The sequence below is a fragment of the Pleurodeles waltl genome, chromosome 2_2 (assembly GCF_031143425.1).
Source record: "Pleurodeles waltl isolate 20211129_DDA chromosome 2_2, aPleWal1.hap1.20221129, whole genome shotgun sequence".
Taxonomy (NCBI): domain Eukaryota; kingdom Metazoa; phylum Chordata; class Amphibia; order Caudata; family Salamandridae; genus Pleurodeles; species Pleurodeles waltl.
Window position 1 is genome coordinate 53,079,143 of NC_090439.1, and position 14,179 is coordinate 53,093,321.

A 14,179-nucleotide genomic window follows, 5' to 3' on the forward strand; every position below is an offset into this window, starting at 1 on the left:
CTCAAAGTCTTCACTTGCAAGTCGGTTGGCCCTCATTATGCCAGGGCCGCTGTGGCAGTCTCACCGCTGCAGGACCGGCTGTGCAGACTGCCATATCACGACCGCAGCAGTTTGGCCACTGCCAAACTGCTGCGTTCCTGCCCATCCCGCTGCTTTACAGCAGCCCGCCGGGCTGGAGGTTTCCACCTGCAGCCCAGTGAGTTTCGGATAACTCCTGTGGATAACTTGGATTCCTGGATACCCCCCAAATACTGCTGCTCGCATGCACCCACACACACACAATCACACACAGACTCACCCTCTCTCACACACGCACTCACAACATTCACCCCATAGAGAACCATACATACCCATACACATAACCCACATGCACAATCAATCAATCAATCCATTTATAAAGCACACTACTCACCCGTTAGGGTCTCAAGGTGCTGGGAGGGGGACGCTACTGGTCGAAGAGCCACTTCTTGAGTGAGATGTTTCCTGAACGTCAGGAGGTCCTGAGTCTGGCATAGGTGGAGCAGTAGGGAGTTCCAGGTCTTGGTGGCGAGGTGTGAAAAGGATCTTCCTCTGGTGGCGGTGCAGTGGATGCGGGAGGTGGTGGTGAGGGCGAGGCTGGCGGTGCGAAGATGGCGGTGGGAGCGTGGAAGGTGAGTCTGTCGTTGAGGTAGGCTGGACCTGTGTTGTGGAGAGCTTTGTGTGCGTGGGTCAGGAGCTTGAAGTTGATCCTCTTCGATACGGGTAGCCAGTGCAGGTCTCTGAGGTGGGGGGAGATGTGGTTGCGGCGTGGGACATCGAGGATGAGGCGGGTGGATGCTTTCTGGATCCGCTGCAGCTTCGTTTGCAGCTTGGCCGTTGTCCCTGCATATAGAGCATTACTGTAGTCCAATCTGCTGCTGACCAGGGTTGATTTTTGCAGTTGTAGGGTCTTTCGTGAGGGAGAGGATTAGCTGGGTGTCATATGCGTAGGAAACTATGTTGATGTGGTGGGTCCATGCGATGTTGGTGAGTGGGGCCATATAAACATTGAAGAGTGTTGGGCTGAGGGATGATCCCTGGGGGACGCCACAGATGATCTCCAAGGCTTCTGACAGGAACGGCGGAAGGCGGATTCTCTGGGTTCTGCCGGTGAGAAATGACGAGATCCAGTCGAGAGCCTTGTTGCGGATTCCGGTGTTGTGGAGTCGTGTACGGAGGGTGTGATGACAAACCGTGTCGAAGGCTGCAGATAGTCCCAGGAGGAGTGCTGCTTTTTCACCTTCGTTGAGCATGGTCCTTATGTCATCCGTGGCAGCGATGACTGCGGTCTCGGTGCTGTGATTTTTTCGGAATCCGGATTGGGTGGTGTTGAGCGCCTTGCAGTCTTCCAGGAAACGGGAAAGTTGGGAGTTGACGATTTTTTCAATGTCCTTGGCATGGAAGGGAAGTAGGGAGATTGGGCTAAGCACACATACACTCACCATCCCCCACCACCTCCCTTCAACTACATACATAACCCCCACCCTCTTACTCATCTGCACACAACCACACCCCACGTCCACATGCATCACCACATTTACACACAGACACACATGCACGCATGCACGCATACACAATCACTCCCCTTCCTTCCCCCCACATTCATGACATGCATACACACACTTGCACAGTCACACACCCACTGATGTCCCCCTCCCCATGTGGATGACACTTACCTCGTCCGATGAGGTGCTCCTCTGTGAGGGGATGGGATCCGGCGCTCCCACCGCCGGCACCGCCACGCCAGAAGAAGACCACCACACAGAATTACTGGTTGTGATTCTGTGGACGGTCTTTTTCTGGCGTAGTGAGGGTGGCAGTGGAACCGCCTAAGCACCACAGAACCGCCGTAGTAGCTGCCGCCGGATATCCCATCACCAGCAGTGCAGATATCCGGTGGCATTCATAATACGTCGGTCTTCCGGCGGCCGTAGCTGTCTTGGGAAAAGACCGCTGCAGTCATAATGAGGGCCATAGTGCTGAAATATATAGGAGTCATGGGAAGAACAAGGAAATGTTGCCACAAGATCAGGATTTAAACATCCAAAATTGGATATTTAAAGAGTGCTAGCTCTTCAAATTCCTATACAAAAACTCAGCATTAGGAAGGCAAATTAGGAGATGCATTCCATCAACACAGCCTGTAACCATTAAAAAAATTAACCCCTCCCTCTCTTGCAAAAAAAACAAAATCTCTCCCTCTGGCTAAAAGGTGTAGGATCGAAGTACTTGAATGTGGTTTGGTATGGAAATACACCAATGTGTGTCCCAACACAACACAGTGTAACCCAGCTATTAATTATAAAATAACAGTGCTATTTAATCTATACTTGCTCTATATCTCCTCCTCGGTATGCTATAAAAAAAGTCAACTTAACTCTGTAAATGCCTCCTGTCTTTGCCTTTTTGTGTTGCGGTCTGGAGCAAACAACCTCATCTTCCTCGATATAGTATTTAGAGCAGCCACTCTGGAAAACATATCAAAATGTCTACCCCTTCTACAGTTTGCATCTAATTACCACGGGCTCCCACTTGATTCTAATGTGCGATTGCAAAAACATGTTTTGCAGTTGTTAGAAAACAGTACATTTCAAAATAAGAAACACAAATTGGCAATCAGTAATAGGTAACCACAAATTCCAGTCGCAAAAAAAGGGTGTCAATCAGATTGGTTCACATTTCTATTTTTGTGACTGGCGGTCGAAAACCACTTTCATGTATTTCAAACTTACCTTGTAACATTTGCTAAACTATTTGTGACCAATTACTGAATCCCAATTTTTTTTCTTATATTAGGGCCCCTATATACTTGTAACCCATTTGGCCTTAAATACAAGACGCACGGTACTGGTGTTATGTCCCTACCATGTTGGCAGTTAACCTGGGGTGTGTAGAAGTATTACGCAGATGTTACTGCGACACACCCCTCATGGTAAAGTGAAAATGGTTTGGCTCCGATGCACAGAGCGTAAGAATAAAAGGTGCAGGTCTCTGGCGCGAAAGGCAGAGACACGTAATGACCCACCAGTGCTGGCTACAATGTGTTTTCATTTATTCGCACTCACCCCGAGTGCTAGGCCTCACGGTGATACTCCGTCCCCATTTAGGGACATCACAAACTGGCGACGAGGACGGGATCCGACCCTCGCATCGCTGCTGCCAGGTCACACTTCTGCTGGCAGACAGACGCGGTTGCATCTGCAGTACAAAAGACGCTGTCGGGAGCCAGCGGCCCCACCAACACGCAAGTGGCAGAGGCGCGCGTGGAGCGGCGGCCTCATAAACTGAACCCGGTCCACTGCGGGAGGTCAGCCACGCCCAGACTGCTCGGCAGAGCACGGGGAGAACAGGATTTATCCTAGGACGTCCTGCATCACAGTCAATGGGTGAGTGAAAGCTGCTACTGCTGGCAGACAACATCAAAAACACACAAGCAGAATTAAGCAGACTGAGAGAGCAGGGAACGTACATACCCCTTGGCCAAAGCACCAAAAAAATATATATAATAATAACTAGTGCCCTGAGTGAACACAGGAGGTGGCTGATAGCCCCCTGGAACTGTCCACGGTTTTTGTCAGCTCACGCTGTTTTTTTCACCAGACCATCACCATTACCATGGCCTCTTTTACTGCGCATAAACTAGTCTTGGTGGATAGACCTCTGTCGGCGCACACTGCAAAATGGAAGCTGTGGTTAGAACGCCTTGAAAATTATTTTGCTGCGATGGCCATAGATCAGGACAGGAAACGTCCAATGCTCCTACATCTGGATGGTCCAGAGATCAACAAGATCAGCAAGTCGGTGGTTGAGGAGGGCCCAGCGTTCCCATATCAAACCTTAAAAAGAGCAATCACAGCCTACTTTGAACCCCTAACGAATCCTGATTATGAACGCTTCCTTCTGAGGCAAGCCAGACAACTCCCGGAGGAATCAGTCGATGTGTTCTACGCTAGGCTAAGGGAACTGGCAGCCACATGCACATTACCGGACCCGGGGATGAAATACATGCACAGTTCATTCAAGGATGTTATTTAACTAAGTTACGTGAGCATATCCTGCAAGTCCCAGGCATGGCAACGGCAGACATACTGACAATGGGGAGATCCAAGAAACTGTCTTGGGTGCGGGGGGCACAAATGGAGTCAACTCTCACGAAGTCCGTCAAGGTGGAACCGGTCAACGCAGTGATGGCCGGGACGACTGTGAAACGGAAGGACAAAAGCAAAGGAGTGAGCGGGAACCGTACCTGCTATATGTGTGAAAGAGGATACCCACACCGAGGGAAGTGTCCATCAGCCGGAAAACAATGTACCAATTGCCATTGGTTAAATCACTATGCAAAAGTCTGCTGCTCCACTCCAAAGACTAAACCCGAGAGACCCAAGACGGCCCACTCGGCGCAAGTGATCCAACCACAGGAGGACTCGCAGGAGATGGGTGATGATGATGAGCCCGACGGGATGGTATATGTCATACATACCACTCACCCAGAAATCAGACTCCGGCGCAAGACCCAGAGGTGTCAAGTGACGGTGGCAGGTCATCACGTGACCACCCTCATTGACACTGGAGCCTCAATAAACATTTTGGCTCAGTCAGTGTTCAGTCAGATTCCACAATGCCCTCAACTTCGCCCCACCACAGTACATGTATTTGCATTTGGGTCAGCTACGTCCACTCCGTTGGCCGGCGTGTTCATGACAGACATTACACATGAAGGTGTCACAACACGAGCCAAGGTATACGTTGCAAAAGTTGGAACTGGAATGTTACTGAGCTGTCGCATGGCAGAAGAACTTGAACTGGTCACGTTTGTGTTCAGTAAACATGTAGGAGCCCTGGAGAGCATTGAGGAAGAATATTCGGAAATATTCAAAGGCATTGGTTGCCTGAAAGAACGACAAGTGAAACTGCACATCAATAAGTCCATTGAGCCAGTGGCATTAAAACACAGACGCATTGTGTTCCATCTTCGACCTAAAGTGGAAATCGAACTAGCCAAGTTGTAAGAGGCTGATATCACTGATAGGGTGGAAGGTCCAACACCATGGGTATCACCCATTGTAGTCACTAGAAAACCAAAGCAGCCCGGTGAAGTGCGCATTTGTGTGGACATGAGACTACCCAATGTGGCCATACAGAGGGAACATCATCTTACCCCCACTGTGGATGACATTGTGGCTAAAATTAGTGGATCACAATGGTTTTCTAAAATGGATCTTCGAGCTGGATACCACCAAGTTATGCGAGCACCAGAATCAGGAGCAATCAATACTTTTTCCACACATGTCGGGATGAGGAGGTATAAGCGCATCAGTTTTGGTGTCGCCAGCGCCGCTGAGGTGTTTCAGGACACGATCAGGGGGGTAATGGCTGGTCTGGAAGGGGTCTTCAATGTGAGAGATTACCTCCTAGTGCATGCTCCCACTATCGAAGGGCATCTTGTAAGACTTCACACCACGTTTCATAGGCTCCAACAAAACAGACCGACACTGCATTGAGAAAAATGTGAGTTCCTTAAGCAAGAGATTGCATTTTTCAGATATCTTTTTTTGGAAAGAGGGGTCCAGCCCGATCCTGAGAAAGTGGCAGCCATTCAATCAGCATCCCCACCCACCTCAGTAACCGGTGTACGCAGTTGTTTGGGGATGGTTACGTATTGTGGGAGATTCATTCCAAATCTGACGTCCCTCACGGCCCCACTGAGGGAACTCACAAAGACTCACACCATGTGGGAGTGGAACGCACTTCATGAGAAGGCATTTCTAGCAACTAAACACGCCTTGTCAGCCGGCACCACTCTGGTGTATGTCAATCTCTCAAAGGACACGGAAATATCGGTGGATGCCTGCCCCGTAGGTCTTGGAGCTGTGCTATCCCAGAAAGGTGGAGATGGAGAATGGATCCCAGTAGCTTATGCCAGCCGAGCACTGACAACCAAGGAACATAGATACTCCCAAATTGAAAAAGAGGCCATGGTGTTGCACTGGGGTTGTAGTCATTGTAATCTATACATCTATGGTCACCCATTCTTTGTGCACACAAATCACAAGCCACTCATTCCACTTTTCAACAAGTGCGCATCTCAACCACGCCCAGGATAGAGAAGTGGATCCTGCAACTCCTAGGCTATCAATTCTCTGTGGTGTATTGTCCTGGCGCACAGAACCCAGCAGACTACCTGTCAAGACACACAAGACCACCTACGACCCAGGAGGAACTGGAAGCTGAAGAGGTGGAAGAGTATGTGAGGCTGGTGGTGGAGCGATCCAAACTACTTCCCATGTTGGTGCAAGAAATTCAAGCAGCCACCCAGGCTGATGAGATTTTACAGCTGGCGATATCATGTGTTCGGGATGGCAAGTGGCACCAGCTAAAACAGAACATATCACGGAGAACGGCGGAAGCAAGCCTTACGTTATCCTCCCTACATAGTGTTCGCCAAGAACTGGCTGTGTCCTCAGAGGAATGCCTCCTAAGAGGCCATCGTCTGGTGATTCCAGAAGCTCTACAACAGAGAACCGCTGATCTTGCCCATGCTGTACACCAAGGGATAGTGAAAACCAAGGCCAGGTTGAAAAGCAAAGTATGGTTTCCAGGTCTGGATGCCCGGGTGGAGCAGACCGTCCAACACTGTCATATACGTCAAACCATCAGTCCGGCTGACTCCCCTGCTTCTATCATCATGGAACTAATTCCATCTACTCCTTGGCATCGAGCTAGTGCCAACTTAGGCAGTCTCCCAGACGGGCGTCACATGTTGGTCGTTATTGACGATTTCTCAAAATATCCATAGGTGGAGGTGTTGGATTCCACCACAACAGAGAAGGTGGTGACCTGTCTAGAGAAAATAATGGCAACACACGGAATAATTCAAGAACTGAGAACTGACAATGGCCCTCCTTTTTCAAGCAATGAACTCGCATCGTGCCTGGCCTCTCATGCTATTCATCATTGAAAGATCACTCCCCGGTGGCCTCAAGCCAATGGGGAAGCAGAACGCTTCATGAGAACACTAAATAAGGTGCTACGTATTGCAGCGTCTAGGGGAGAAATGTGGAACATGCCCTATTTGAATTCCTAAGAGAATATCGGGTCACTCCACACGTCACAACTGGTGTGGCTCCCAGTGAAATGGGCCTGTTTCGCTGTGTAAGGGATACCTTACCACAGGTAACCAAAGCTTTAAGGATCTACGATCGAGTAGCGGGTTGGCTACAGCATCCTCAAGTACAGAACGAGCGGTTGTCTCACAGGAGACAAGCCCATGCAAGGAATCTACGAGTGGGAGATATGGTGTTGGTGAAGAACAGATGTCCAGTAGGTACATGGAGTACCAGGGCACACCGCAAGCAGTCCTGTGTGATAGACCCGAGTGGTCGTAAAATCAAGGTTGAGGACAGCGACTTAGGTGCAAGTGGAGTTTTACTGACAATAAGAAAAGGTAATGCCAATATCCAGGCAACAATCCAGTGTACAACAAGTCGTCAAATGTACAGCAAAACAGCCAACACGTGTTTTGTCTCCTAGACTTTGTCAAGGCTGATAAAGTGCTGATCAAAAAGTATTTGAGAATTGGAGAGAAAGTCCATCATCCAAGGCAGATAAAGGATGCAGCCCTGTTCGGCCAGGGATATCCAAGTGGTAAGGAATGAAAAATGGCCCTGATCAGCCACGTCCACCAAGTGTGACTGTGTCGGTTCGTGTCGATATTCGGTGATCAGCACTTTATCAGCCTTGATAAAGTCTAGGAGATGAAACACGTGTCAGCAGTTTTGCTGTGCATTTGACAACTTATTGTACACTGGATTGTTGCCTGGATATTGGCATTACCTTTGCACATTGTCAATAAAACTCTACTTGCACCTAAGTAGCTTTCCTCGACCTTGATTTTACGACCACTCGGATCCATCACACAGGACTACTTGCGGTGTGCCTTGGTACTCCATATACCTACTCGTCATTACTGACTGCCGTCGCAGTCAGTAACTCTGAACACTTTGGTGGACAAGTGTTCCTACTGGGTTGGCACCCACCCTATCTCGGATATTTGCTGTCCCAAAGGACCTTTCTCAATGACATTGTATTCACATATAGTTGGAAGTGCAGGCACTTTTGGCATTCTTCACTCCTGTTGTTTGTGTTATAAAGAACAGATGTCCAAGTGGTAAGTTTAGATTACTGTTCAAATCAGTGCCATGGATAGTGATCAAGGTGGCGGGCACAATGGTGACAGCCCGACGAGGCATGGAGAGTGTGACCAGGAATGTCTCCTTCTTTAAACTCTACAATGCACCCCCAGAGACAATGAATCCATCCACAGTGACAAGGCCTCCACCCCTGGAAGAAGAGGATTCTGAACAGACGTTGACTCCTGCTGAAAATGCCGGGTTAGAATCAAGATGTTCACCCAAGAAGGTCTCCTTGTCGACAGAAACACTGTCTATACCTGAACGAGCTGCAGAGGACGATGGTGTAGTGCCCCAAACTTCCAACCCTGGCACAATGACTGGCATTCGACAGAGAGATGGGGGAGCTCGATATGATCTGCGTCCAAAGCCAGCTGCACCTGTCAGGCTACAAGACTATGGTGGTCGTTACAACCCTGGCGGTCAGTTTTAAAGCGTCGTTAAGACCGTCAACAGGCCGGCGGCATAAAAATGGAATTATGAACGTGGCAGAAACCGCCAACATAGACAGCCACTTTAACACTCCGACCGCCACGGCGGTCCAAACAAACACAGCGGCAGTCACCGCCAACAGGCAGGCGGAGGACAATGTACCGCCCACAGTATTACAACCCACCAATCCGCCACCTTTTCCGGGGCGGATTCACCGCAAACAAAAACACGGTGCAAACAGGACTTCGAAGGGAAAACACTCACCTCTGCACACCTCATGAGGAACCAGGACGCCATGGAACCAGAGCTCCAGATTTTTCCAGCCTTTATCTTCCTGCTCCTCTACCAGGAGCACGAATGCCGGTGGCAAAGACCACGGTGAGTACTACACCTATGACACAGGGGAGGGGGGGGGAAAAAACAGTGGCACACACACACAACACCCCCACCCTCACCTACGACAACACACACGCTAATACATCATGATACATCACAGTTACACCCCCCAACCCACCCTGGAAGAATGCAAGGACAAAAGAAAATGAGTCGAACGATCGTAATATATACGAAGACAGTAATCAAAAATATATACATATATTAAGATATTCACACTATAAACAAATATATACACCAAGAATACAAGTCCAAGGTATTCCACTATCATAGTACGTGGACCACTGGTCTCCAGGGCATGGGCGAGGCCCACACAAGATACCCGAACAACACAGAGAGAACACTGCAGGGGCATCAGACAGAAATAAAACAGGCACCTCAGGGGGAAGGGAAAAGGTGGGCACCTCAGCCGGTTGAGTGCACGACGCCTAATCCACGAGGGGGCCCCATGCTCACTATTCAATCCTGGGGAGTGCAAAGCCACTGTCTCTCAAGTCTCTCCAGTGGGTGGGTTGCCCACTGCTATATCCTGGGGAGTGCAAAGCCACGGTCTCTCAAGTCTCTACAGTGGGTGGGTTTCCCACTGTCATATCCTGGGGAGTGCAAAGCCACAGTTTCTCAAGTCTCTACAGTGGGTGGTTTGCCCACTGCTATATCCTGGGGAGTGCAAAGCCACAGTCTTTCAAGTCTCTCCAGTGGGTGGGTTGCCCACTGCTACATCCTGGGGAGTGCAAAGCCACAGTCTCTCTCAAGTCTCTACAGTGGGTGGTTTGCCCCCTGCTTGGTCCTGGGGAGTGCAAAGCCACAGTCTCTCAAGTGGATAACGGTCTCCTCTGGTTCTGGAGGGGGCCTGGTGCCCAGAGTGCTTCATCCTGACAAGGACAGAGGTAGTGGATGTATCTCTCCACTGGTTCTAGAGGGGGCTTGGTGCCCAGAGTGCTTCATCCTGCCCAGGACAGAGGTAGCGGATGTATCTCTCCACTGGTTCTGGAGGGGGCTTTGTGCCCAGAGTGCTTCATCCTGCCATGGACTGAGGTAGTGGATGTAGCTCTCCACTGGTTCTAGAGGGGGCTTTGTGCCCAGAGTGCTTCATCCTGCGAAGGACAGAGGTAGTGGATAACAGTCTCCACTGGTTCTGGAGGGGGGTTTGTGCCCACAGTGCTTCATCCTGCTCGTGGTGGCCTCAGTAGCGTTAGAGCTTTTGGCACTCATGGGCCTGCGATGCTTTTGGCGGCAGTGTCTTTGGCAGCAGTGCTTGTGGCAGTGTCTTTGGCAGCAGTGCTTGTGTCAGCGGTGTCCTTGGCAGCGGTGCTTGTGGCGGCGGTGTCCTTGGCAGCGGTGCTTGTGGCGGCGGTGTCTTTGGCAGCAGTGCGTGTGGCGGCGGTGTCCTTGGCAGCGGTGCTTGTGGCGGCGGTGTCCTTGGCAGCGGTTGAGCTGCTGGCGGTCCTATCTGTGACAGTGGGGCTGCTGGCGGTCGCCTCTTGGGCAGCGGGGCTGCTGCTGGCGGTCCTGTCTGGGGCAGTGGGGCTGCTGGCGGTCGCCTCCTGGGCAACGGGGCTGCTGCTGGCAGTCCTGTCTGGGGCAGTGGGGCTGCTGGCGGTCGCCTCCTGGGCAGCGGGGCTGCTGCTGGCAGTCCTGTCTGGGGCAGTGGGGCTGCTGGCGGTCGCCTCCTGGGCAGCGGGGCTGATGGCAGTCTTCGCCACCGTGCTGATCTTCCCAGACTTGCCGGTTTCTTGGGCCCCTTCCCCACCTTGGAAGGTGTCGCAACTGACTCCACAATCCCAACTGCCCTCTCCCGCCGGGCACTGGCCAACTTTTGATGCTTGACAGGTGGGGGACTGTCCGTGCTGTGGCTCCTTGCAACACTTCCTGCCCTGCTGCCTGGTGCACTCCATAATCCAGTGACTACTGGCATCACTGGTCCCGCCAATGTTGTGGCTGAGGTGCCAGGTTGGGACCTGGAGAGTCGGGCCCTAGGAGACTGACGGGGTGGGGAGGTGAGGGAAAGAGGTCAAGGTTGGACAGGAAAAGTTCCTTAGAATCACTGGTACGGGTAGATGGAGAGGGTTTGGGAGTGGAGGAAGAGGTACTGGTCGTAGGAGGTGTACGTTTGCTGACTTTGGGTGAAGGTGCTTGGGCTGGAGGCTGTTGTGAGGTGGATGGCTGTTGGGTGGGTGTGTGGCTGCGCTTTTGTACCTTGGGAGGTGGCCTCACAGACACACTGGGAGAGGACACAGGGGATGTGTGAATGTGAGTGTGGGTGGTGAGTGCACGTGAGCGGGGTGTGGTGGTGGGTGTGCTGGTGATGGACATAGTGGCTGAAGATGTAGTGCATGCAGGTGTGAGTGGAGACGAGACAGGGACGGAGGAGGGAGACGTGGAGGAGGGGGACACAGTGGAGGCAGTGGATGTTGGTATATCTGCATGTGTGTGATGCTTGCATGAGTGCCTGTGGGATGTGTGGTGCTTATGTTTGCATGAGCTTCCTTTGTGTGTTGAGGTGTGTGCATGCTGGTCTGATGGTGTGCTTGGGATAGGCTGAGGTACAGGGGTGTGGGTCTGGGTGGAGGAAGTTGGAGGGGGGAGGCAAGAGACAGGGACAATGGCTGCCATCAGTGCTGAGGCCAGAGTCTAAAAAGCTCGCTGAAGGGCTGCCTGACCAGAATGAATGGCCTCCAGGAATGCATTGGTTTGTTGCAACTGCCTTTTGACACCCTGGATGGCATTCAAAATGGTAGACTGCCCAACAGTGAGGGACCTGAGGAGGTCAATGGCCTCCTCACTGAGGGCAGCAGGGGTGACTGAGGCAGGGCCTGAGGTGCCTGGGGCGAAAGTGATGCCCACCCTCCTGGCTGAGCAGGCACGAGGCAAAAGCTGAGGGGCTGCTGGGAGGGCAGTGCTGGTAGGGGGGGTGGTGGCTGTACCTGTAGATGCGGGGGGCACAGATGGGGCCGCCACCGAAAGGGAGCTCCCATCAGAGGAGGAGTCCGTCTCGCTGGTGTCAGCTCCTGTCCCCACCATGGAGCTCCCCTCGCCCTCCGTCCCACTGGTGAATTCGGAGTCCGTAGTCTCGCTCTCCAGGGCCATGTGGGATGCAGCTCCCTCCTGCTCCGGTGCCACTGCTCCTACTCCTGATGATGCTAATGTACACAAGTACAGGGAGACCACAAAAAGGGGGACGGGAGACAGAAGAAAGACATGTTCAGTGCATGCAATACCGCTACCGTTGGTGGACACAACAGACACAGAAGATTCCTGCACTACGCCATGCACTTGGAGTCCACTATTCAATCCCAGGGACATGGGTTACAAGGCTATGCCCGATTTCTGCACACATGGATGTTACAGGAGCCTGACTAGGTGTAGTTGGCACTGTACACAGGTGGGGTGGGGTGCCTTAAGAAGGGTCCTTGCCTACTAAACTTGCCCTGGCCTAAGATAAAACCCACAGCCCACCTCCACCACCCAGACACCTACAATGCACGCTGAATCAGCAGAATGAGAGTGTACTCACCCCCTTGTTGCTGCTGTGATGCCCTCAAGTGCCCATCCAACTCCGGTACGCCACCGCCAGGATCCTGAACATCAAGGAGGTCATGGTGCGATGGGCACCCTCCCACGTTGGGAGGCCATCCCCAGCTGGGCCTCCGCTGTCTTCTTGCTCCAGCGGCGTATGTCCTCCCATCTTTTCCGGCAGTGGGTGCTCCGTCTGTGGTAGACCCCCAGGGTCCGGACTTCCTTGGCGATGGCACGCCAGATGTCCTTCTTCTGGTGGGCACTGACCTACAGGAATTTTACAGGGGAAAAAGAGTAGTAATTACCAACTGCACCATCACAGTCATTGGCCCGCATCCCTACCCTTGCCATGACGCATATGCACTCACCGTCGTTTCATGCATGCCTCATTCTCACCCCCCCATCTTTCATCCTCCCCACTCCACACAGGCATTGCCCATACAGCATGCTCACAGTGTACTTACCTGTTTGTCTGGAGGACCGTAGAGTAGCGTGTACTGGGGGAGGTCCCCATCCATGAGTTTCTCCAACTCCTCCGTGCTGAAGGCAGGGGCGCTTTCCCCAGACACACGAGCCATTGTCTCTTCCAGACTGAGGTCACAGCAGCACTTGAAGTGTAGGTCCTCTCCTTTCAAAGATCAGGTATTGAGTGATTGAACAGAGAGAATATGTTGGTCACGTCCGCGGTGATGCGTACCGCCACCGCCGGCGTACATCGTCATTGGTTCCTGGGACCCATAGGGTCCAATGTTAACCAATGCGGAATTGCGCCACGGTCTTCGACTGCCTACCGCGACGGTGTACAACGCTAGTGCAGTTACCGCATATCCCCTTGTCCCACCTTACAGGTCAAGCAGCTGCCATTTCAGGGGCCACATGGCTTTATTTTTGACTGTGTCACACATACCTGGGCCTTGCCTAAACACTATTACAGGCAAAATTCGATTTAGGAATATTTTTAGAGTAAGCTGTGTTTACGTACCTCAGAGTTGGTTGAGTCTCTGCTCGCTGTGCTCCTCCATAGGCACCGTCCGCTGGGGCATGTGAGGAGATTGCGTCATCCTCCGGTGTACAGACCGCTGGTGGACCTGTCGACAATGGAGGAAAGACATGTGATCATCACCTACAGGCCTGATCGTGCCACAATCCAGGAACTGTGTACCCAGTTGGAGCCAGACCTGATGTCAGCTATCCGCCATCCCACAGGAATCCTCCCTCAAGTGCAGGTGCTGTCAGTACTCCATTTCCTAGCAAGTGGGTCTTTTCAAACAACAGTTGCCATAGCATCAAGCATGTCCCAGCCTATGTTTTCCAACGTGTTGTCCAGAGTGTTGTCTGCCCTGCTGAAACACATGCAGAGCTACATCGTTTTCCCTCAGGTGGAAGATTTGCCTACAGTGAAATGTGATTTCTATGCCCTGGGACATATCCCCAACATCATAGGTGCCATTGATAGGACACATGTGGCCTTGGTCCCGCCACGCAGGAGTGAACAGGTGTACAGAAACCGGAAGAGTTACCATTCCATGAATGTGCAGATGGTGTGTTTGACAGTCCAGTACATCTCCCATGTTAATGCAAACTTTCCTGGCTCAGTCCATGACGCTTACATCCTGCGTAATAGCAGCATC